Here is a 27,339-nt window from a genome sequence, read left to right on the forward strand (position 1 = left end):
ACTATAGTGTAAACAAGAAAGACAGTTAACTCTGCTAAATACTATAGTGTAAACAAGAAAGACAGTTAACTCTGCTAATTACTATAGTGTAAACAAGAAAGACAGTTAACTCTGCTAATTACTATAGTGTAAACAAGAAAGACAGTTAACTCTGCTAAGTACTATAGCATAAACAAGAAAGACAGTTAACTCTGCTAATTACTATAGTGTAAACAAGAAAGACAGTTAACTCTGCTAAATACTGTAGTGTAAACAAGAAATACAGTTAACTCTGCTAATTACTATAGTGTAAACAAGAAAGACAGTTAACTCTGCTAAGTACTATAGCATAAACAAGAAAGACAGTTAACTCTGCTAATTACTATAGTGTAAACAAGAAAGACAGTTAATTCTGCTACAGAGATCCTCTATTTATTTTATAAATTAGGCTCTTCTAACACTTTACACTCATTGCTATAAAAGGAAAAAAAAGCAAAATTAATATGATCCAATGGTGAGCCTTACTGACAATGAACAGTGTAAAAACAAGTTAGAAGTGTGAAGATTAAAGTTAAAACTTTTAAATTACTGAACAACAGACATTATTAACAACAACAGACATATTATTAACAAAAGTTTAACAAAACTTTTAAATGTTTTACACCAACTTTTAACAGAACAATTTTCCCTGGTGAGTAAATTATGACAGTAAACATGATACAACATTCTGTACTGTAACAAAGTTTTTAATTTACAAAATCAAATCAAAAAGTACTCGCCTTTCCAAACCCATAAGTTTTTGTCGGGGTATTGACAGATATAAATATTAAATCAGACTCCTTAATAGCGGTATTAACATCAGTTGAGAAAAAGAGATTTCTCCCACGACATTCCTTCACAACTTCATACAAACCAGGCTGTAGAAACAAATAAAAAACAGTCAGCAACATATTGGTTAAGTGGTTAAATAGGTGTAGATCTAATTACAAAATTGCTGAGATAAATTACAGGTACAGGAAGACATTTGAATGTACAAATACAAAATGAGAATATTGTAAAAAAGACAGAAGTCAATAAAATCATTTAATGGAAACAACAACAGTTCTCTTGCTTGGTGTTAAAAATGTTTCTGATCTACTTTGTTTTACTGATCACTAAAATATAGAAAAATATTTTTGTCACATAAGAAACTTCTAAACTCTTTGAATATATAATTCACTACAGCAATCTGTATTTACATTAACACACACACACCATGCTGACTAGTTTACACCACAGTAATTCTCAAACTGTGTAACAAATAAATTAATGTAAAAAACATAACTTTAGTTTAATATTCTTGTATAAAACACCTCCTCCTTCTAGGTTCTGCACCCAGTTATTTCTTTTCATCAAATATTACACCACACATTTTGAATTGGGAAGTAAAACAATTTCACATCCTTTACATTAAAGAGTAAGTGATAAAATAGCTTTCTGTTTTTTAAAAATTAAACGGTAGTTATAAGTGGAAATTTCCTTTTCTATGTGGGTCTGTTGCTTATGCACAGCCACATTTTCAAAGTTATAAACTCCTATCTTGGATTACAGATACAACTTTGTATGTGAAGTAACATGAGCTATGTGGTCAGAGCCTCAGATGATATTTTGAGGCTCCAAATTGAAGCAAAAGTGACCAGCATAGCAATTTTTGACAAACATAATGACAAACTAGTTTCAAATTAAAAATGCAAGATGTTTCTTATGAATTATGTGTTAAAATTTCATGGAGGTTTCATTTGTGTTCTTGTTCCACTCTCTCTCTTCTACACAAACACACAAAGTCACTAACTTCCCTTAACTGAAACGTGGGCACACACACCCTCAACTAAAGATACAACCATAACTTTTGTTTTGTTTGTATGTACTCAGAAGAACTAGCTGAATGACAGTTACACACAAACATTTGATATCAGAAAATTCTCATTTATATTACATTACAACATTTACATTACATTACAACATTTATATTAATACATTTACATTACATTACAACATTTATATTACCAAATTTACATTACATTACTACATTTATATTACTAAATTTACATTACATTACTACATTTATATTGCAACATTTACATTACATTACTACATTTATATTGCAACATTTACATTACATTACACCATTTATATAACAATATTTACATTACATTACAACATTTGTATTACAATATTTATATTACTACATTTACATTACATTACAACATTTATATTACTACATTTACATTACATTACAACATTTATATTAGAACATTTACATTACATTACAAAATTTATATTACAACAATTACATTACATTACAACATTTACATTACATTACACCATTTATATAACAATATTTACATTACATTACAACATTTGTATTACAATATTTATATTACTACATTTACATTACATTACAACATTTATATTACTACATTTACATTACATTACAACATTTATATTAGAACATTTACATTACATTACAAAATTTATATTACAACATTTACATTACATTGCAACATTTACATTACTTTACAACATTTATATTACTACATTTACATTACATTACAACATTTATATTAGAACATTTACATTACATTACAAAATTTATATTACAACAATTACATTACATTACAACATTTACATTACATTACACCATTTATATAACAATATTTACATTACATTACAACATTTGTATTACAATATTTATATTACTACATTTACATTACATTACAACGTTTATATTACTACATTTACATTACATTACAACATTTATATTAGAACATTTACATTACATTACAAAATTTATATTACAACATTTACATTACATTGCAACATTTACATTACTTTACAACATTTATATTACTACATTTACATTACATTACAACATTTACATTACATTACAACATTTACATTACATTGCAACATTCACATTACATTACTACATTTATATTACAACAGTTACATTACATTACAACATTTATATTACAATATTTACATTACATTACAACATTTATATCACAACATTTACACTACATTACAACAAGAAGAGAATAAATCAATTGTTCATAAAATGAAACAAGAGTAAATTGAAACGTTTGACCACACAGTAGAAACCAAAACACCAAAATTTTGGTAATTTTAGAAGCTTTAAATCTCATGCAAAAGAGATGCAGAAAGCAAATAATATTACCTGGTTTTGACATGATCAACATACCTTAAACAAATTTTTATTTTCTTGTAAATTGTTATTTTTATTAATTTTAATCAAAATATTTAATAAAGTAAAAAAATCATATTTCTGAATTAATCAAAACAACTCGTGATATTTAAAAACATTTTCATAAGAGCAATAATTGGCACTCTGCTACTTGATAATAAAAATTAGAGAGTAAAATGCTATCCAAGCTGAACAAGTTGAGAACAACTAATATACAGATAAAGATAAGCAAACTACATTCATCACATACATTTACATACACAGAAAACACATAAAGAAAATAGTTTAAAAACAATTATTATATCAACAACATAATTTCTAAAGAAAAGATTAATATCAACACTATAAAATAATAAACAAATTTCACATACATTAAGTCTCAAACATTCACAATAAAAAGTGTCTGTAGTGAGAGCAACCAAAAGTGTTGTAAATATCCCACTCAGTTGTAACCAAACATTCACAATATAAAGTGTCTGTAGTGATAGCAACCAAAAGTGTTGTAAATATCCCACTCAGTTGTAACCAAACATTCACAATATAAAGTGTCTGTAGTGATAGCAACCAAAGGTGTTGTGGATATCCCACTCAGTTGTAATCAAACATTCACAATAAAAAGTGTCTGTAGTGATAGCAACCAAAAGTGTTGTGGATATCCCACTCAGTTGTAACCAAACATTCATAATAAAAAGTGTCTGTAGTGATAGCAACCAAAGGTGTTGTGGATATCCCACTCAGTTGTAACCAAACATTCACAATAAAAAGTGTCTGTAGTGATAGCAACCAAAAGTGTTGTGGATATCCCACTCAGTTGTAACCAAACATTCATAATAAAAAGTGTCTGTAGTGATAGCAACCAAAGGTGTTGTGGATATCCCACTCAGTTGTAACCAAACATTCACAATAAAAAGTGTCTGTAGTGATAGCAACCAAAAGTGTTGTGGATATCCACTCAGTTGTAACCAAACATTCATAATAGAAAGTGTCTGTAGTGATAGCAACCAAAGGTGTTGTAGATATCCCACTCACTTGTAACCAAACATTCATAACAGAAAGTGTCTGTAGTGATAGCAACCAAAGGTGTTGTGGGTATCCCACTCATTTGTATCCAAACATTCACAATAAAAAGTGTCTGTAGTGATAGCAACCAAAAGTGTTGTGGATATCCACTTAGTTGTAACCAAACATTCATAATAGAAAGTGTCTGTAGTGATAGCAACCAAAGGTGTTGTGCATATCCCACTCATTTGTAACCAAACATTCACAATAAAAAGTGTCTGTAGTGATAGCAACAAAAGGTGTTGTGGATATCCCACTCAGTTGTAACCAAACATTCACAATAAAAAGTGTCCATAGTGATAGCAACCAAAGGTGTTGTAAATATCCCACTCAGTTGTAACCAAACATTCACAATAAAAAGTGTCTGTAGTGATAGCAACCGAAGATCTTGTGGATATCCCACTCCGTTGTAACCAAACATTCACAATAAAATGTTTCTGTAGTGATAGCAACCAAAGATGTTGTGGATATCCCACTCAGTTGTAACCAAACATTCACAATAAAAAGGGTCTGTAGTGATAGCAACCAAAAGTGTTGTGGATATCCACTTAGTTGTAACCAAACATTCATAATAGAAAGTGTCTGTAGTGATAGCAACCAAAGGTGTTGTGCATATCCCACTCAGTTGTAACCAAACATTCACAATAAAAAGTGTCTGTAGTGATAGCAACCAAAGGTTTTGTGGATATACCACTCAGTTGTAACCAAACATTCACAATAAAAAATGTCTGTAGTGATATCAACCAAAAGTGTTGTGGATATCCACTCAGTTGTAACCAAACATTCATAATAGAAAGTGTCTGTAGTGATAGCAACCAAAGGTGTTGTGGATATTCCACTCAGTTGTAACCAAACATTCACAATAAAAAGTGTCCATAGTGATAGCAACCAAAAGTGTTGTGGATATCCACTCAGTTGTAACCAAACATTCACAATAAAAACTGTCTGTACTGATAGCAACCAAAAGTGTTGTAAATATCCCACTCCATTGTAACCAAACATTCACAATAAAAAGTGTCTGTTGTGATAGAAACCAAAGATGTTGTGGATATCCCACTCAGTTGTAACCAAACATTCACAATAAAAAGTGTCTGTAGTGATATCAACCAAAAGTGTTGTGGATATCCACTTAGTTGTAACCAAACATTCATAATAAAAAGTGTCTGTTGTGATAGCAAACAAAGGTGTTGTGCATATCCCACTCAGTTGTAACCAAGCATTCACAATAAAAAGTGTCTGTAGTGATAGCAACCAAAGGTGTTGTGGATATACCACTCAGTTGTAACCAAATATTCACAATAAAAAGTGTCTGTAGTGATAGCAACCGAAAGTGTTGTGGATATCCCACTCCGTTGTAACCAAACATTCACAATAAAAAGTGTCTGTAGTGAAAGCAACCAAAGTTGTTGTGGATATCCCACCCAGTTGTAACGAAACATTCACAATAAAAAGTGTCTGTTGTGATAGCAACCAAAGATGTTGTGGATATCCCACTCAGTTGTAACCAAACATTCACAATAAAAAGTGTCTGTAGTGATATCAACCAAAAGTGTTGTGGATATCCACTTAGTTGTAACCAAACATTCATAATAGAAAGTGTCTGTTGTGATAGCAAACAAAGGTGTTGTGCATATCCCACTCAGTTGTAACCAAGCATTCACAATAAAAAGTGTCTGTAGTGATAGCAACCAAAGGTGTTGTGGATATCCCACTCAGTTGTAACCAAATATTCACAATAAAAAGTGTCTGTAGTGATAGCAACCGAAAGTGTTGTGGATATCCCACTCCGTTGTAACCAAACATTCACAATAAAAAGTGTCTGTAGTGAAAGCAACCAAAGTTGTTGTGGATATCCCACCCAGTTGTAACGAAACATTCACAATAAAAAGTGTCTGTAGTGATAGCAACCAAAAATGTTGTGGATATCCCACTCAGTTGTAACCAAACATTCACAATAAAAAGTGTCTGTAGTGATAGCAACCAAAGATGTTGTGGATATCCCACTCAGTTGTAACCAAACATTCATAATAAAAAGTGTCTGTAGTGATAGCAGCCAAAGGAGTTGTGGATATCCCACTCAGTTGTAACCAAACATTCACAATAAAAAGTGTCTGTAGTGATAGCAACCATAGGTGTTGTGGATATCCCACTCACTTGTAACCAAACTTTCATAACAGAAAGTGTCTGTAGTGATAGCAACCAAAGGTGTTGTGGGTATCCCACTCATTTGTATCCAAACATTCACAATAAAAAGTGTCTGTAGTGATAGCAACCAAAAGTGTTGTGGATATCCACTTAGTTGTAACCAAACATTCATAATAGAAAGTGTCTGTAGTGATAGCAACCAAAGGTGTTGTGCATATCCCACTCATTTGTAACCAAACATTCACAATAAAAAGTGTCTGTAGTGATAGCAACAAAAGGTGTTGTGGATATCCCACTCAGTTGTAACCAAACATTCACAATAAAAGTGTCCATAGTGATAGCAACCAAAGGTGTTGTAAATATCCCACTCAGTTGTAACCAAACATTCACAATAAAAAGTGTCTGTAGTGATAGCAACCGAAGATCTTGTGGATATCCCACTCCGTTGTAACCAAACATTCACAATAAAATGTTTCTGTAGTGATAGCAACCAAAGATGTTGTGGATATCCCACTCAGTTGTAACCAAACATTCACAATAAAAAGGGTCTGTAGTGATAGCAACCAAAAGTGTTGTGGATATCCACTTAGTTGTAACCAAACATTCATAATAGAAAGTGTCTGTAGTGATAGCAACCAAAGGTGTTGTGCATATCCCACTCAGTTGTAACCAAACATTCACAATAAAAAGTGTCTGTAGTGATAGCAACCAAAGGTTTTGTGGATATACCACTCAGTTGTAACCAAACATTCACAATAAAAAATGTCTGTAGTGATATCAACCAAAAGTGTTGTGGATATCCACTCAGTTGTAACCAAACATTCATAATAGAAAGTGTCTGTAGTGATAGCAACCAAAGGTGTTGTGGATATCCCACTCAGTTGTACCCAAACATTCACAATAAAAAGTATCTGTAGTGATAGTAACCAAAAGTGTTGTGGATATCCACTCAGTTGTAACCAAACATTCATAATAGAAAGTGTCTGTAGTGATAGCAACCAAAGGTGTTGTGCATATCCCACTCATTTGTAACCAAACATTCACAATAAAAAGTGTCTGTAGTGATAGCAACCAAAGGTGTTGTGGATATCCCACTCAGTTGTAACCAAACATTCACAATAAAAAGTGTCCATAGTGATAGCAACCAAAAGTGTTGTGGATATCCACTCAGTTGTAACCAAACATTCACAATAAAAACTGTCTGTACTGATAGCAACCAAAAGTGTTGTAAATATCCCACTCCATTGTAACCAAACATTCACAATAAAAAGTGTCTGTTGTGATAGAAACCAAAGATGTTGTGGATATCCCACTCAGTTGTAACCAAACATTCACAATAAAAAGTGTCTGTAGTGATATCAACCAAAAGTGTTGTGGATATCCACTTAGTTGTAACCAAACATTCATAATAAAAGTGTCTGTTGTGATAGCAAACAAAGGTGTTGTGCATATCCCACTCAGTTGTAACCAAGCATTCACAATAAAAGTGTCTGTAGTGATAGCAACCAAAGGTGTTGTGGATATACCACTCAGTTGTAACCAAATATTCACAATAAAAGTGTCTGTAGTGATAGCAACCGAAAGTGTTGTGGATATCCCACTCCGTTGTAACCAAACATTCACAATAAAAAAGTGTCTGTAGTGAAAGCAACCAAAGTTGTTGTGGATATCCCACCCAGTTGTAACGAAACATTCACAATAAAAGTGTCTGTTGTGATAGCAACCAAAGATGTTGTGGATATCCCACTCAGTTGTAACCAAACATTCACAATAAAAGTGTCTGTAGTGATATCAACCAAAAGTGTTGTGGATATCCACTTAGTTGTAACCAAACATTCATAATAGAAAGTGTCTGTTGTGATAGCAAACAAAGGTGTTGTGCATATCCCACTCAGTTGTAACCAAGCATTCACAATAAAAGTGTCTGTAGTGATAGCAACCAAAGGTGTTGTGGATATCCCACTCAGTTGTAACCAAATATTCACAATAAAAAAGTGTCTGTAGTGATAGCAACCGAAAGTGTTGTGGATATCCCACTCGTTGTAACCAAACATTCACAATAAAAGTGTCTGTAGTGAAAGCAACCAAAGTTGTTGTGGATATCCCACCCAGTTGTAACGAAACATTCACAATAAAAGTGTCTGTAGTGATAGCAACCAAAAATGTTGTGGATATCCCACTCAGTTGTAACCAAACATTCACAATAAAAGTGTCTGTAGTGATAGCAACCAAAGATGTTGTGGATATCCCACTCAGTTGTAACCAAACATTCATAATAAAAAGTGTCTGTAGTGATAGCAGCCAAAGGAGTTGTGGATATCCCACTCAGTTGTAACCAAACATTCACAATAAAAAATGTCTGTAGTGATATCAACCAAAAGTGTTGTGGATATCCACTCAGTTGTAACCAAACATTCATAATAGAAAGTGTCTGTAGTGATAGCAACCAAAAGTGTTGTGGATATCCACTTAGTTGTAACCAAACATTCATAATAGAAAGTGTCTGTAGTGATAGCAACCAAAGGTGTTGTGCATATCCCACTCATTTGTAACCAAACATTCACAATAAAAAGTGTCTGTAGTGATAGCAACAAAAGGTGTTGTGGATATCCCACTCAGTTGTAACCAAACATTCACAATAAAAAGTGTCCATAGTGATAGCAACCAAAGGTGTTGTAAATATCCCACTCAGTTGTAACCAAACATTCACAATAAAAAGTGTCTGTAGTGATAGCAACCGAAGATCTTGTGGATATCCCACTCCGTTGTAACCAAACATTCACAATAAAATGTTTCTGTAGTGATAGCAACCAAAGATGTTGTGGATATCCCACTCAGTTGTAACCAAACATTCACAATAAAAAGGGTCTGTAGTGATAGCAACCAAAAGTGTTGTGGATATCCACTTAGTTGTAACCAAACATTCATAATAGAAAGTGTCTGTAGTGATAGCAACCAAAGGTGTTGTGCATATCCCACTCAGTTGTAACCAAACATTCACAATAAAAAGTGTCTGTAGTGATAGCAACCAAAGGTTTTGTGGATATACCACTCAGTTGTAACCAAACATTCACAATAAAAAATGTCTGTAGTGATATCAACCAAAAGTGTTGTGGATATCCACTCAGTTGTAACCAAACATTCATAATAGAAAGTGTCTGTAGTGATAGCAACCAAAGGTGTTGTGGATATCCCACTCAGTTGTAACCAAACATTCACAATAAAAAGTGTCTGTAGTGATAGCAACCAAAGGTGTTGTAGATATCCCACTCAGTTGTAACCAAACATTCACAATAAAAAGTGTCTGTAGTGATAGCAACCAAAAGTGTTGTGGATATCCCACTCACTTGTAACCAAACATTCATAACAGAAAGTGTCTGTAGTGATAGCAACCAAAGGTGTTGTGGATATCCCACTCAGTTGTACCCAAACATTCACAATAAAAAGTATCTGTAGTGATAGTAACCAAAAGTGTTGTGGATATCCACTCAGTTGTAACCAAACATTCATAATAGAAAGTGTCTGTAGTGATAGCAACCAAAGGTGTTGTGCATATCCCACTCATTTGTAACCAAATATTCACAATAAAAAGTGTCTGTAGTGATAGCAACCAAAGGTGTTGTGGATATCCCACTCAGTTGTAACCAAACATTCACAATAAAAAGTGTCCATAGTGATAGCAACCAAAAGTGTTGTGGATATCCACTCAGTTGTAACCAAACATTCACAATAAAAACTGTCTGTACTGATAGCAACCAAAAGTGTTGTAAATATCCCACTCCATTGTAACCAAACATTCACAATAAAAAGTGTCTGTTGTGATAGAAACCAAAGATGTTGTGGATATCCCACTCAGTTGTAACCAAACATTCACAATAAAAAGTGTCTGTAGTGATATCAACCAAAAGTGTTGTGGATATCCACTTAGTTGTAACCAAACATTCATAATAAAAAGTGTCTGTTGTGATAGCAAACAAAGGTGTTGTGCATATCCCACTCAGTTGTAACCAAGCATTCACAATAAAAAGTGTCTGTAGTGATAGCAACCAAAGGTGTTGTGGATATACCACTCAGTTGTAACCAAATATTCACAATAAAAAGTGTCTGTAGTGATAGCAACCGAAAGTGTTGTGGATATCCCACTCCGTTGTAACCAAACATTCACAATAAAAAGTGTCTGTAGTGAAAGCAACCAAAGTTGTTGTGGATATCCCACCCAGTTGTAACGAAACATTCACAATAAAAAGTGTCTGTTGTGATAGCAACCAAAGATGTTGTGGATATCCCACTCAGTTGTAACCAAACATTCACAATAAAAAGTGTCTGTAGTGATATCAACCAAAAGTGTTGTGGATATCCACTTAGTTGTAACCAAACATTCATAATAGAAAGTGTCTGTTGTGATAGCAAACAAAGGTGTTGTGCATATCCCACTCAGTTGTAACCAAGCATTCACAATAAAAAGTGTCTGTAGTGATAGCAACCAAAGGTGTTGTGGATATCCCACTCAGTTGTAACCAAATATTCACAATAAAAGTGTCTGTAGTGATAGCAACCGAAAGTGTTGTGGATATCCCACTCCGTTGTAACCAAACATTCACAATAAAAAGTGTCTGTAGTGAAAGCAACCAAAGTTGTTGTGGATATCCCACCCAGTTGTAACGAAACATTCACAATAAAAAGTGTCTGTAGTGATAGCAACCAAAAATGTTGTGGATATCCCACTCAGTTGTAACCAAACATTCACAATAAAAAGTGTCTGTAGTGATAGCAACCAAAGATGTTGTGGATATCCCACTCAGTTGTAACCAAACATTCATAATAAAAAGTGTCTGTAGTGATAGCAGCCAAAGGAGTTGTGGATATCCCACTCAGTTGTAACCAAACATTCACAATAAAAAGTGTCTGTAGTGATAGCAACCAAAAGTGTTGTGGATATCCACTCAGTTGTAACCAAACATTCATAATAGAAAGTGTCTGTACTGACAGCAACCAAAGGGGCTGTGGATATCCCACCCACATGAAAAAATTGAAATGTTGATGAAAAAATAAGTGGTGTAAAATAAAATAATGGTACAGAGGTGACGATTTACACCAACAATGTGTAAACTACTACCGATTTGCACTGTCTGCAGCCAGTTGAAAGAAGGCAATTATCTTTGAAATTCTTCTAATATTAAAATTAGAAAATATAACAACAAAACCAGCCTCAGAATATTTGTACTAAATATTTTTCCAACCTTCACCTTTAATGTTTCTACTTGGTCCTAGAGAAGAAAAAGAAAACCACCCTAAAAATATATATACTAAACGTTCCATCCAACTTTCACCCTTAAGGTTTCAAATGGTTCCTACAGTAGAAGAACAAACAACCCTAAAAATATTTAAACTAAACGTTCCATCCGACCTTCACCCTTAAGGTTTCTAATGGTTCCTACAGTAGAAGAAGCAAACCACCCTAAAAATATTTAAACTAAACGTTCCATCCGACCTTCACCCTTAAGGTTTCTAATGGTTCTTACAATAGAAGAACAAACCACCCTGAAAATATTTAAACTAAACGTTCATTCCGACCTTCAGCCTTAAAGTTTCTAATGGTTCCTACAGTAGAAGAACAAACCACCCTAAAAATATTTAAACTAAACGTTCCATCCGACCTTCACCCTTAAGGTTTCTAATGGTTTCTACAGTAGAAGAACAAACCACCCTAAAAATATTTATACTAAACGTTCCATCCGACCTTCACCCTTAAGTTTTCTAATGGCTTCTACAGTAGAAGAAGCAAACCACCCTAAAAATATTTATACTAAACGTTCCATACGACCTTCACCCTTAAAGTTTCTAATGGTTCCTACAGTAGAAGAACAAACAACACTAAAAATATTTAAACTAAACGTTCGATCCGACCTTCACCCTTAAGGTTTCTAATGGTTCCTACAGTAGAAGAATAAACTATCCTAAAAATATTTAAACTAAACGTTCCATCCGACCTTTACCCTTAAAGTTTCTAATGGCTTCTACAGTAGAAGGTGCAAACCACCCTAAAAATATTTATACTAAACGTTCCATACGACCTTCACCCTTAAGGTTTCTAATGGTTCCTACAGTAGAAGAACAAACAACACTAAAAATATTTAAACTAAACGTTCGATCCGACCTTCACCCTTAAGGTTTCTAATGGTTCCTACAGTAGAAAAATAAACCACCCTGAAAATATTTAAACTAAACGTTCATTCCGACCTTCAGCCTTAAAGTTTCTAATGGTTCCTACAGTAGAAGAACAAACCACCCTAAAAATATTTAAACTAAACGTTCCATCCGACCTTCACCCTTAAGGTTTCTAATGGTTTCTACAGTAGAAGAACAAACCACCCTAAAAATATTTATACTAAACGTTCCATCCGACCTTCACCCTTAAGGTTTCTAATGGTTCCTACAGTAGAAAAATAAACTATCCTAAAAATATTTAAACTAAACGTTCCATCCGACCTTTACCCTTAAAGTTTCTAATGGTTCCTACAGTAGAAGAACAAAGCACCCTAAAAATATTTAAACTAAATATTCCATCCGACCATCACCCTTAAGGTTTCTAATGGTTCCTACAGTAGAAGAAGCAAACCACCCTAAAAATATTTATACTAAACGTTCCATCCGACCGTCACCCTTAAGGTTTTTAATGGTTCTTACAATAGAAGAACAAACCACCCTAAAAATATTTAAACTAAACGTTCCATCCGACCTTCACCCTTAAGGTTTCTAATGGTTCAACAGTAGAAGAACAAACCACCCTAAAAATATTTATACTAAACGTTCCATCCGACCATCACCCTTAAGGTTTCTAATGGTTCCTACAGTAGAAGAACAAACCATCCTAAAAATATTTAAACTAAACGTTCCATCCGACCTTCACCCTTAAGGTTTCTAATGGTTCAACAGTAGAAGAAGCAAACCACCCTAAAAATATTTATACTAAACGTTCCATCCGACCGTCACCCTTAAGGTTTTCAATGGTTCTTACAATAGAAGAACAAACCACCCTGAAAATATTTAAACTAAACGTTCATTCCGACCTTCAGCCTTAAAGTTTCTAATGGTTCCTACAGTAGAAGAACAAACCACCCTAAAAATATTTAAACTAAACGTTCCATCCGACCTTCACCCTTAAGGTTTCTAATGGTTTCTACAGTAGAAGAACAAACCACCCTAAAAATATTTATACTAAACGTTCCATCCGACCTTCACCCTTAAGGTTTCTAATGGTTCCTACAGTAGAAAAATAAACTATCCTAAAAATATTTAAACTAAACGTTCCATCCGACCTTTACCCTTAAAGTTTCTAATGGTTCCTACAGTAGAAGAACAAAGCACCCTAAAAATATTTAAACTGAACATTCCATCCGACCATCACCCTTTAGGTTTCTAATGGTTCCTACAGTAGAAGAAGCAAACCACCCTAAAAATATTTATACTAAACGTTCCATCCGACCGTCACCCTTAAGGTTTTTAATGGTTCTTACAATAGAAGAACAAACCACCCTAAAAATATTTAAACTAAACGTTCTATCCGACCTGCACCCTTAAGGTTTCTAATGGTTCCTACAGTAGAAGAAGCAAACCACCCTAAAAATATTTACACTAAACGTTCCATCCCACCTTCACCCTGAAGTAACAAAATGGAACAAAATGTTCCATCGAAATTTCACCCTTAAAGTTTCTTATAGTTTCTACAGTTGAAGTAGAAGAATAAAACCACCGTAAAATATTTATGCTAAACGTTCCATCTACCTTCACCCTTAAGGTTTATAACTCTTCCTACACAAGAAGTAAAGGAATAAATGTTGATAGGTGTTTATTCATTGAGTACACATGTACAAAGAAAATTACAAAGTGTGACATCACAAAACTTTCTGTTCATGTCATGAATAATATTTTCCTTGAGTTATTTCTAACTACAGGTGGCAGCACTTATCTCAGTATTGTTAACACTCTCACTTAATTTTAAGTTTTACACAAACTTACAATTACTGTCAATAATCTGACAGTTATTCTAAATGTTTTACAATTACTTTCAATTTGTTATTATAAGCTTCACTTTATCTGGTTAATTTATCCATTGGTGCCAGTCCAACATTATCTCTGAACGTTTCAGATGCATTTCTAGTAAGTCATGTAAGAATGTCAGCAGTCATAATGTTTCTGGGACAATATTCCAGTTTTACTGATCCGTTCTACACACATTGGCGAATGAAGTGGTAACGAATATCAATGTGTTTTGTTCTTGCATGACCCACTGGATTCTGTGCCATTGCGATTGTTCCTTGGTTATCTTCCATAATACGAATAGGTTCATCAACTTCGGAACCTATTTCTTGCAGTAGTCTTCTCAACCATACTGTTTCCCGTGCTGCAAGACTCAAAGCTATATACTCTGCCTCTGAGGTGGACTGGGCCACCGTGGATTGCTTTTTGCTAATCCAACTTACAGCTGTTCCTGCTTGAATGAAGATATTTCCTGATGTGGACTTCCTATCATCCAGATCTCCAGCAAAATATGCATCTGAGTAACCAGTAATGACGTCTCCTGGTACCTTTTCAAACGTAAGACTAAGATTAGCTGTTCCTTTCAAGTAACGTAGGATTCTCTTTGCTGCTGTCAAATGTGCTGTGTTGGGCTGAACACAATATTTAGATATTACTCCCACTACAATATCTGGTCTTGTTCCCACTGCAGCATACATTGTTCCCATTGCAACATACAGAAGGCTGCCTACCAACTACTGGTACAAACTGCGGTCAACCTGAGTACTAACACAATCATCCTTTTGCAGTTTCACGTTTACATCTGATGAAGTTGCAACTGCCTTACACTCAATCATTCCAAATTTCGCCAGCATAGTTTGGATATACTGTCTTTGATTTAACCATACACAGCCATTCTTTTCATCCTGAACAACACTGAGTCCAAGGATGTAATGGACCTTTTCGAGGTCTTTCATGCGGAATTTTTCCTTCAGTGCTTTCTTTATAGTGATTATTTTATCATCACTATCAGCAACCAAAATAATGTCATCCACATATACTGCAACTGTTGCTAGATTTTCACCCTTCCGTTTGTAAACACATAGATCTGCTGAACTCTGAACAAATTCCAGTTCCATCATCTGTTCATGAAATGATTTGTTCCAACAGCGTGGTGACTGTTTTAATTCATACAGTGATTTTTTTTCAGTTTACACACAAGGTTTTCCTTTCCTGAAACAGCGTAGCCTTCCGGTTGTTCCATGTATATCTTTTCATACATATTTCCATTCATAAATGCAGTTATGACATCCATCTGGTGAATTTTCAAGTTGTTCTGCACAGCAAATGCAATCAAGGAGCAAATTGATACATAGCTCACCACTGGGGAGAAGGTTTCCTCGTAATCCAGACCATAATTCTGCGAGTAACCTTTGGCCACCAGTTTACTCTTGAACCTCTCTACATTTCCAGTATTTCCATACTTAACTTTGAATACCCACTTACAACCTGTAGGTTTTCTTCCACCAGAATTGAAAATTCCACCAGATCCCATGTGTCATTTTCTTGTAAAGACTCAAATTCCAGATTTGTGGCTGACTTCCTCTCCTTTGCATTGTCACTTGACATTGCTTCACATAATGTGCTTGGCTCTAACACACTGCATAAGTTTGCAGTGTGACAAACTGATTCATTTGCTGCTGCCATATCAGCATACTCATCATATCCATAGCAGATGGGGGGTTTCCTGTTTCTTGCTGGTCGTTCAGCTTTATCTTTAGCTTTAACTTCTGTTTCTTGGTCCACTATCTGTTCACTTGATGAGATATACTCATTTGTCACAGGCTCTTGACCAAATTCTGTTTCATTAAAGATAACATCTCGCCGCATGAAAATCTTCCTGGATTTTCATCATACAGTCAATATCCCTTGGTGCAGTTATCATATCCAATGAAACGTACCTTCATAGACTTCATATCTAATTTCTGTCTTGACGCATCTGGCACATGTGCATATGCAAGACATCCGAACATTTTCATGTGTTCTACATCTGGTTTCTTCCCATACCATCTCTCATATGGCATACTACCATCTTTTATTGCCGATGTGGATACTCTGTTGCCCACATACGCTGCAGTAGCTACAGCTTCCGCACAGAAGATTCTTGGTAACTTAGCATGTGACAGCATGCTTCTTGCTGATTCCACAAGAGTTCTGTTCTTTCTCTCAGCAACACCATTTTGTTCTGGACAATATGCTACTGACATCTCATAATGAATGCCTCTTGACTTCAAATATTGCTGGAACTCATTTGACGTATATTCTCCGCCATTATCTGTGGGCAGGGTTTTTATGCACTCTCCAGATTCATTTGAGCACAACTTCTCAAATTCCTTGAATTTCTCAAAGACTTCTGACTTCTGTTTCAAGAAATACATTCTGCAGCATTTTGGGTCCGGCATGGCCAAGCGTGTTAAGGCGTGCCACTCGCAATCTGAGGGTCGCGGGTTCGCATCCCCATCGCGCCAAACATGCTCGCCCTTTCAGCCGTGGGGGGGTTCAATCCCACTATTCGTTGGTAAAAGAGTAACCCAAGAGTTGGCGGGGGTGGTGATGACTAGCTGCCTTCCCTCTAGTCTTACACTGCTAAATTAGGACGGCTAGCACAGATAGCCCTCGAGTAGCTTTGTGCGAAATTCAAAAACAAACAAACAAAACTGCAGCATCTTGAGTAATCATCAATAAATATAATAAAGTACTTGCTACCTCCAATAGATGGATTTTGCATAGGACCACAGACATCACTGTGTACCAGTTGCAGTCTTCTCTTTGATCTGATTTCTCCCACTGACTTAAATGGCTTCCTATGCATTTTACCTTCAGTGCATCCGTCACAGAAACTGGCTTCATCAGAATTCTATAATTTGATTCCACTTACATTTCCACTCCTGACAAGCTTCTGTAACTGTGAAACACTGACATGCCCTAGTCGTTGATGCCATATATTCAAGCCATTCATGTTGCTGTTTGAGGCTACTGAAGCATTCTCAATAACACTGGTCTCACAGTCCAGTTGGTATTGACCATCATCCTTTCTTGTACCCATGCCATAGAGTTGTCTTGATTTACCTCGGATGTAACAGAGATTAATTCCAAACTGCACAATATTTCCTTTTTCGGTAGCAGCTCCTACTGAAAATAGATTGCTAGCTAATTTTGGTACATGAAGGACACTCTGCATTTTGACATGCTTTGAATTACTGACTTTAAATGTCATTTCTAGTTTACAGTTTCCAACTCCAAGAGCTTTAACAGTTCTTCCATCACCAATCCTAACTTGCTGAGGTGTGCTAAACATGTGATAATATTATAATATGTTCCTCTGGTGTGTCATTAATATCCACATTCTTAGCTTTGTGGATCATTTCCTTCAGTGTTGGACAATTGTGTTTTATATGTCTCTCTCTGTAACACTTGTAACACTTCAAACTGGTACTCCTATTCTTTGTTTCTTGTGTTCCATGTGGTTTGAAGTTGCTGCGAGTGACTATTGCAGTTGGTGATGTTTCATTCGATGTGGTCTTTTTTCTTCTATTGTTCTTCATTGATCAGTGCCTGTTGCACAAATTCTAATGAGACATCATCAATTTTGGTTTCCAGGACTGTTACAATTGTATCATAGCTAGCTGGCAGGCTACCAAGTAAGGTAACAATCTAATCTTCTTCTGCTATTTCTGCCCCAACTGCAGCAAGCTGATCTGTTAACTCCTTCATTTGTTTCAAATGTTCCTGGACCGTCATGCTTTCTTTCATCTCACATTGAAAATACTTCTTTTTGCAGGAATAGTTTATTGGCTAGTGTGTTCCTATCAAAGTGAGCACACAGTACATTCCATGCTTCCTTAGGAGTTGTGCATGAGGTGACAAGATAGAGTTGTGCACCTTGAATATTCAGAATTGTTGAAAATGTTCTTTCCCTTTTTCTGTTGAAACTGCCCTTGTTTGATCGTTGGCTGTTTCTGCCAATACTTCTGTTTCAGTCATATGGTCCCATAGGCCATTCCTCTCAAAAAATGTTTTATTTGAAATTTTCATGTGGCCCAATTATTTTCTCCCAACTTATCAATTGATATTTTATCTTCCATTGTCGAACTAATTCAACCACAACTGTAATATTCCTTTCTTTTATTTAGATCTATTTCTCCCTTTATATGACTTGAAAAAATAGAGTGTGAATCAATATTTTACTTACAGTTTATCTTGTGATAAAGTATCCATGTAAATCCTGTGCCATCCAACAAAAATTGTCATCCAAAACTGTTCTACAGCAATCCTCAATATCTCCTGGATTACTTGTACTAACAATTTTAAACCAGTTTCATCTGATTAAGCACTATTCGAGCATTCCTGAGCCCATAACCTGTTAATATGTGTTTATTCATTAAGTACACATGTAAAAAAAAAATACAAAGTGTGACATCACAATACTTACTGTTCCTCTCATGAATAATGTTCTCCTTGAGTTATTCCTAACTACAGGTAGCAGCACTTATCCCGATATTCTTAACAATAAAACCACCCTAATAATATTTATAACAAAGGTTTCATCCAAACTTCACCCTTAAAGTTTCTAATTGCTCCTACAGTAGAGAATAAAACCATCCTAATAATATTTATAACAAACGTTTCATCCAGACTTCACCCTTAAAGTTTCTAAATGTTCCTACAGAAGAGAATAAAACCACCCTAAAAATATTTATCAAAACGTTCCATCCAACCTTCACCCTAAAGGTTTGTAATTGTTCCTACAGAAGAGAATAAATCTACCCTAAATATATTTACACCAAATGTTCTGTCCAAATTCTACTCTTAAAGCTTCTACAAGTTCCTACAGTAAAAGTAAAAGAATAAAACCACCCTAAAAATATTTATACCAAATGCTTCATCAAACTTTAACCTCTAAAGTTTCTAATTGTTTCTACAATAGAAGTAAAGGAACAAAACCACCCTAAAAATATTTATACTAAACGTTCCATCCAACCTTCACCCTTAAGGTTTGTAATTGATCTTAAGTACAACAGTAAAACTAACTTAAAAATATTTATACTAAACGTTCCATCCAACCTTTACCCTAAAAGTTTCTAATTGTTTTTACAGTAGAAGTAGAAGAATAAAAACCACACTAAAAATATTTATATTAAATGTTCCATTCAACCTTCACCCTTAAGGTTTCTAATTCTTTCTACTATAGAAGTAAAAAAATTAAATCACCCTAAAACATTTATACTAAACGTTCCATTCAACCTTCACCCTTAAGGTTTCTAATTCTTCCTACTATAGAAGTAAAAAAAATTAAATCACCCTAAAAATATTTATACTAAACGTTCCATCGAGCCTTTACCCTTAAAGTTTCGAATTCTTCCTACAGTAAAGAAATGGAATAAAACCACTCAAAAATATTTATACTAAAAGTTCCATCCAACCTTTACTCTGAAGTTTTTAATTGTTCCTCCAGTAGAAGAATAAAGCCACCCTAAAAATATTTATACTAAATGACCATTCAACCTTCACTTTTAACGTTCCTAATTCTTCCTACAGTAGGAATAGATGAACAGAACTACCCTAACAATATTTTTACTAACTGTTCCATCCAACCTTCATCCTTAAAATTTCTAACTCTTCCTACAATAGAAGTAAAGGAATAAAACCACCCTAAAAATATTTATACTAAATGGCCATTCAACCTTCACTTTTAACGTTCCTAATTCTTCCTACAGTAAGAATAGATGGATAGAACTACCCTAACAATAATTTTACCAATTGTTCCATTCACATTTCACCCTTAAAGTTTTTAATTGTTTCTACATAGAAGTAAGAGGATAAAAATCACCCAAAAAATATTTATACTATACATTCCACCCAATCGTCACACTTAAGGTTTTTAATTGTTCCTACAGTAGAAGTAAAAGAATAAACAAACTTTAAAAATATATATAATAAACGTTACATCCAACCTTCACCCTTAAGGTTTCTAATTGTTCTGACAGTAAAAGTAAAGGAATAAAACCACCCTAAAAATATTTATACTAAATGTTCCATTCAACATTCACCCTAAAGTTTCTAACTGTTCCTACAGTAGAAGAGGAAAAATAAAACCACCCTAAAAATATTTTTATCAAAAGTTCCATCGAAATTTCACCCTTAAAGTTTATAACTGTATCTTCAGTAGAAGTAGAAGAATAAAAACCACCCAAAAATATATATACTAAGCGTTCCTTCCAACTTTGATACTTCAGGTTTCCAATTGTTCCTAATGTAGAAGTATAAAACCACCCTAACAATATTTATATTAAATGTTCTATGGAAATTTCATCCTTAAAGTTTATAATTCTTCCTACTGTAGAAGTAAAATAAAATCACCCTAAAAATGTTTACACTAAACGTTCCATCCTACCTACACCCTGAAGTTTCTAATTGTTTTTACAGTTGAAGAATAAAACCACCCTAAAATAATTTACACTAAATGCTCTATTCAACCTTTACCTTTAAGGCTTTTAATTCTTCCTACAGTAGAAACAGAAGAATTGAACTACCCTAAAAATATTTTTACCAAATGTTCCATCTAAATTTCACACTTGAAGTTTCTAATTGTTTCCACAATAGAAGAATAAAACTACCCTAAATATATTTTAAACAAATGTTCCAACAAAATTTCACCCTTAAAGTTTCTAACAGTATTTACAGTAGATGTAAAAGAATAAAACTATCCTAAACATATTTATTCTAAATCTTCCATCCAACCTTCACCCTTAAGATTTCTAACTGTTCCTACAGTAGAAGAATAAAACTACCCTAAATATATTTTAAACCAAATTTCAACCTTCACTGTTAATCAGTGATGTCGAGAAAATCCACTTGTAGAGAAAAGTATTTATGTTAAAACGGCTACTTTGGGTTGAGAAAATATTTTACGTAGAGGAGCGAACAACGTTTCGACTTTCCGACGATGACCGAAGAAGGACGAAACGTTGTTCGCTCCTCTACGTAAAATATTTTCTCAACCCAAAGGAGCCATTTTCACATATATATTCTTCACTCTTAATGTTTCTAATCGTTTCTAGAATAGAAGTAGAAGAATAAAAGTACCCTAAAAATGTTTATACTAAATGTTCTATCCAAATTTCACCCTTAATGTTTCTAACTGTTCCTACAGTAAAAGAAAAATAACAAAACACTCTGACAATTCTCCAACAGATTTATTGCAACCTCCACTCTTTTCTAAGAAAATGAGAAAAGTATTCGAGAAAATATAAAAGATTTTAAATAGAGCTATGTGCTCTGCCTAAACGTTCTTCGTATTTCGTATTCTTATTATGAACTTAAGCAAGTAAAGCATGAGATTGCTGACACCAGTTCAATTGTTTAAAGTAAATCTTTCGAGTTCCTGCTACATTATATAGATTCTAATTTGAGTATTAATTAATTATAGGTAATCACCTACCTCTAGTGACAGAAAAGTTATTCTCCTTATTGAAACTTTATTTATAAAGGATTTTCGTATTTATTATAAAAGAGTACAAAAAATGTTCTCGATTGCCAGAATTTATATCAATTATTTTCTAGTTTATTTATGAATAAAATAACATTATTCATAAAATAGTTAGTACTGTTACACAGAGTTATAAATATTTTTAATTGTGATATAATGATGCCTTGAAGCATCATATATCGTACTACACTACATCAGGCATAGAATGAGAAAAATGAAGTACCTTTCTGTTATCAAAAATAGTCACTTGTACTTTGCTATTTACAAACATAATATCCAAATCTAATTAGCTAACACATGAGTGATCAGTATCCCTGTTTTCCGTTGTAAGTTTCATGTAACGTGCTGATTATTTATGAAAATTAAATTGTCTGTGTAACAGCTTGTAACAACACTCAAATACACTGAGGACGTACGTACATTATAAAAGACCTTCAATACATATAAAACAGTTTGTGCAACGCTCAAAGGCTCTGAGGACGTATGTACATTATACAAGAAGTGGAATACACATATAATTCAGCACCCTATACTATAAAGCAGTAAAAACAACTGCAGATAAACACGGCCTTCTTGAACACATTCATCATGTCTTCTCTGATCTCAAATAAAAATAAAACATCTTTAAACAACGAATTAGAGAAAGAAATGTTTAAGTTGAAGCTGCGGCTCCATAAAAATAATGTTTTCTGTAAAACCAAAGTGTTTAATAAACAGCAAATATTCACTTCATGTACGAAGATCACAGCTGATGTTTTCTGTAAAACCAAAGTGTTTAATAAACAGCAAATATTCACTTCATGTACAAAGATCACAGCTGATGTTTTCTGAAAAACCAAAGTGTTTAATAAACAGCAAATATTCACTTCATGTAGGAAGATCACAGCTGATGTTTTCTGAAAAACCAAAGTGTTTAATAAACAGCAAATATTCACTTCATGTACAAAGATCACAGCTGATGTTTTCTGTAAAACCAAAGTGTTTAATAAACAGCAAATATTCACTTCATGTACAAAGATCACAGCTTTACTAACCTCATAAATAGGAAGATCTTCAGAATTCCATTGCTGAATACGAGTTTCATTTTATCAACTACAACAACTTGGATGTCAGGACACTTTAAGGCTATTACAGAGCAGGATGGGCCTCCAACGTATCCTGCACCCAAACAACAAATCTTTTTCACTGGTACTTCAAGGCCTAACTTCTGTGTTGTGTGATCTTCAGTCATCATGTCCTGACGACTGTAAAGTTAAAATAACGTACGTAATAAAAAAACTATGATAAATCAACCTAATGTGTGTAGGGATATAATAATGAAGACCTACCGTACAGTGATGTATATCATAAGATAAATCAGCCCAAGATGTGTAGGGATATAATACTGAAGACCTACCGTACAATGACGTATACCATAAGACGAATCAACTTAACGTTTAGTGGAGGGTGATACTACAAGACAAATCAACCTAACATACAGTGATGCATATCATAAGCGAAATCAACCTAACATACAGTGATGCATACCATAAGACGAATCAATCTAAGGTACAGAGGTACGTGATACTATAAGATAAATCAACCCAAGACACAATAGTAGATGATATTATAAAATAAATCAACCTAAGCTACAGTGATAGGTGAAACTGTTAGATCAATCAACTTAAAGTACACTGGTAAACCATATACACTGCTGTAACTTCAGTATTCTGTAGTTCAGTATTCAGTATTCATACTTTTAGTATGAATCCATCCAAGACCAAATAGTAAATCACATAAATTACTGCTAGAACCAATAGTAATCCTAACTAGTTATCCAACATTTTTACTACTAGGATCAGTAGTAATCCAAACTAGTTAATCCAACATTTTTCCTACTAGGATCAGTGGTAATCCTAACTAGTTAATCCAACATTTTTACTACTAGGATCAGTAGTAATCCTAACTAGTTAATCCAACATTTTTACTACTAGGATCAGTGGTAATCCTAACTAGTTAATCCAATATTTTTACTACTAGGATCAGTGGTAATCCTAACTAGTTAATCCAACATTTTTACTACTAGGATCAGGAGTAATCCTAACTAGTTAATCCAACATTTTTACTACTAGGATCAGGGGTAATCCTAACTAGTTAATACAACATTTTTACTGCTTGGATCAGTAGTAATCCTAACTAGTTAATTTAGCATTTTTACTGCTAGAACCTGTAGTAATCCTAACTAGTTAAACCAGCATTTTTACTGCTTCGATCAGTAGTAATCCTAACTAGTTAATTCAGCATTTTTACTGCTAGAGCCTGTAGTAATCCTAACTAGTTAAACCAGCATTTTTACTGCTAGAACCTGTAGTAATCCTAACCGTTAACCAGTATTTTGAAAGCTGAACAGAACTTAATCGGAACTTTAATTAGTTAGATTCTAAACTATTGTGAAAGTAAACTTGTTTAAACTAACAAACTACACAAACTTTAGAGCATGCTAAAAATATGACAGATATCATTTTATACATATTTTTTGCAAACGTTTGGAATTAACTACAGCCCACAATATCTTTACTTGATATATACTATAAAGAAAAATAATTACAATACTTCTCACAAGTCATACGTACGTATAACTGAGTTTCAAGTTCTTACAATTTACCACTAGGGCAACATGAAGTTAATAATAAGCTATCTCATTCACACGTGCATTCAGATATATTGAACAAAAGCAATTTTAAATATTACATTTAATGTAGATATCTATACCTGTAAAAAACTTGAATCGAAAAGGTGAATATGTTTTTCACCATTAAAATAAAACATTTAATATTAAACAACAACATCAAACTTGTTTTTAACAAAATGAGTTAGAAAACATATTGTTATATATGAACCTTGATATGTGGCATTTTCTTAAATATTAAATTAAAATATATAGTTTGTGTTCTAGCTTACTTATCAGGCTACAACACAAAAATTTGATTCAGAGTAATATACGTCCAAAAGCACATCAAAGATAATAATAATTACATTTATGATCCAATAATTCTTTTAAAAACTAATGTGAATTTAAAACATTCACTAAATAACTGATGATCCTACCTTGAATTCATCTATACCAACAGAAGTAAAGAAATATCCTGTCTTATGTAATTCATATATATACACGTATACCGAACGACACACGTTTCAGTGATAGAAAATAACATTCAACACGAAACAGTAGAGCTAATAATAGTATAACAGATGTCCAGCTATTCGTGTACACATGAGTGACCTGGAAGGAAACACATTATATTCTAGATTAAAACTACACTATAAGTCGTTTTTCAATATAACTGCATAGTTTTAACAAAGTTTTATCTTTCTAATGAGTTATCTTCTTATAAAGCCAGACGTGTTTTAACTGTTGGAAGATTTAAACACACTTAAATGTCATATCTCAACCAAACTTAGAATAGCTTATTGTTTGTTGTCATGATATTACTTAATAAGGGAACTATAGATCTATCTCCATCGGTATTTAATGAACAAACTACCTACAAATTATTATTGGAATATTTCATATGTTTCTTTAATATGATCATTTCTTTCAAGGATTGAAGTTTATGATATAAAACAGGTTAAAACTTAGAGAAGCAACAATTTACCTACACATGCACATTATAATCTTATATAAGAACTACAATTTACCTACACATGCACATTATAATCTTGTATGAGAACTACAATTTACCTACACATGCACATTATAATCTTATATAAGAACTACAATTTACCTACACATGCACATTATAATCTTGTATAAGAACTACAATTTACCTACACATGCACATTATAATATACTATCAGAACTACAATCTACATACATATACACATTATAATACAGTATCAGAACTACAATCCACATACATATACATATTATAATATAGTATCAGAACTACAATCTACATACATATACACATTATAATGTTGTATCAGAACTACAATCTACATGCACATTATAATACACTATCAGAACTACAATCTACATACATATACACATTATAATACAGTATCAGAACTACAATCTACATACATATACACATTATAATGTTGTATCAGAACTACAATCTACATACATATACACATTATAATGTTGTATCAGAACTACAATCTACATGCATATTATAATACAGTATCAGAACTACAATCTACATACATATACACATTATAATATAGTATCAGAACTACAATCTACATACATATACACATTATAATATAGTATCATAACTACAATCTACATACATATACACATTATAATGTTGTATCAGAACTACAATCTACATACATATACACATTATAACATAGTATCAGAACTACAATCTACATACATATACACATTATAATGTTGTATCAGAACTACAATCTACATACATATACACATTATAACATAGTATCAGAACTACAATCTACATACATATACACATTATAATGTTGTATCAGAACTACAATCTACATACATATACACATTATAATGTTGTATCAGAACTACAATCTACATACATATACACATTATAATATAGTATCAGAACTACAATCTACATACATATACACATTATAATGTTGTATCAGAACTACAATCTACATACATATACACATTATAATGTTGTATCAGAACTACAATCTACATACATATACACATTATAACATAGTATCAGAACTACAATCTACATACATATACACATTATAATGTTGTATCAGAACTACAATCTACATACATATACACATTATAACATAGTATCAGAACTACAATCTACATACATATACACATTATAATGTTGTATCAGAACTACAATCTACATACATATACACATTATAATACAGTATCAGAACTACAATCTACATACACATTATAATACAGTATCAGAACTACAATCTACATAATACAATATAATACACTATCAGAACTACAATCTACATAGATATACACATTATAATATAGTATCAGAACTACAATCTACATACATATACACATTATAATGTTGTATCAGAACTACAATCTACATGCACATTATAATACACTATCAGAACTACAATCTACATACATATACACATTATAATACAGTATCAGAACTACAATCTACATACATATACACATTATAATGTTGTATCAGAACTACAATCTACATACATATACACATTATAATGTTGTATCAGAACTACAATCTACATGCACATTATAATACAGTATCAGAACTACAATCTACATACATATACACATTATAATATAGTATCAGAACTACAATCTACATACATATACACATTATAATATAGTATCATAACTACAATCTACATACATATACACATTATAATATAG

At 33.2% G+C, this 27,339-nt stretch overlaps 1 long non-coding RNA gene across 1 annotated transcript; it reads right to left on the reverse strand.

Moving 5' to 3' along the window:
* Positions 1-763: 763 nt before the first annotated feature.
* LOC143254470 (uncharacterized) lies at positions 764-25,189 on the reverse strand. Its single transcript, XR_013030207.1, has 3 exons — positions 25,083-25,189; positions 23,030-23,239; positions 764-896 (listed from the first exon to the last, which is right to left on the reverse strand). It is a non-coding gene; the product is annotated as an uncharacterized LOC143254470 (long non-coding RNA).
* Positions 25,190-27,339: the final 2,150 nt, after the last annotated feature.

The sequence above is a fragment of the Tachypleus tridentatus genome, chromosome 6 (assembly GCF_004210375.1).
Source record: "Tachypleus tridentatus isolate NWPU-2018 chromosome 6, ASM421037v1, whole genome shotgun sequence".
Taxonomy (NCBI): Eukaryota; Metazoa; Arthropoda; class Merostomata; order Xiphosura; family Limulidae; genus Tachypleus; species Tachypleus tridentatus.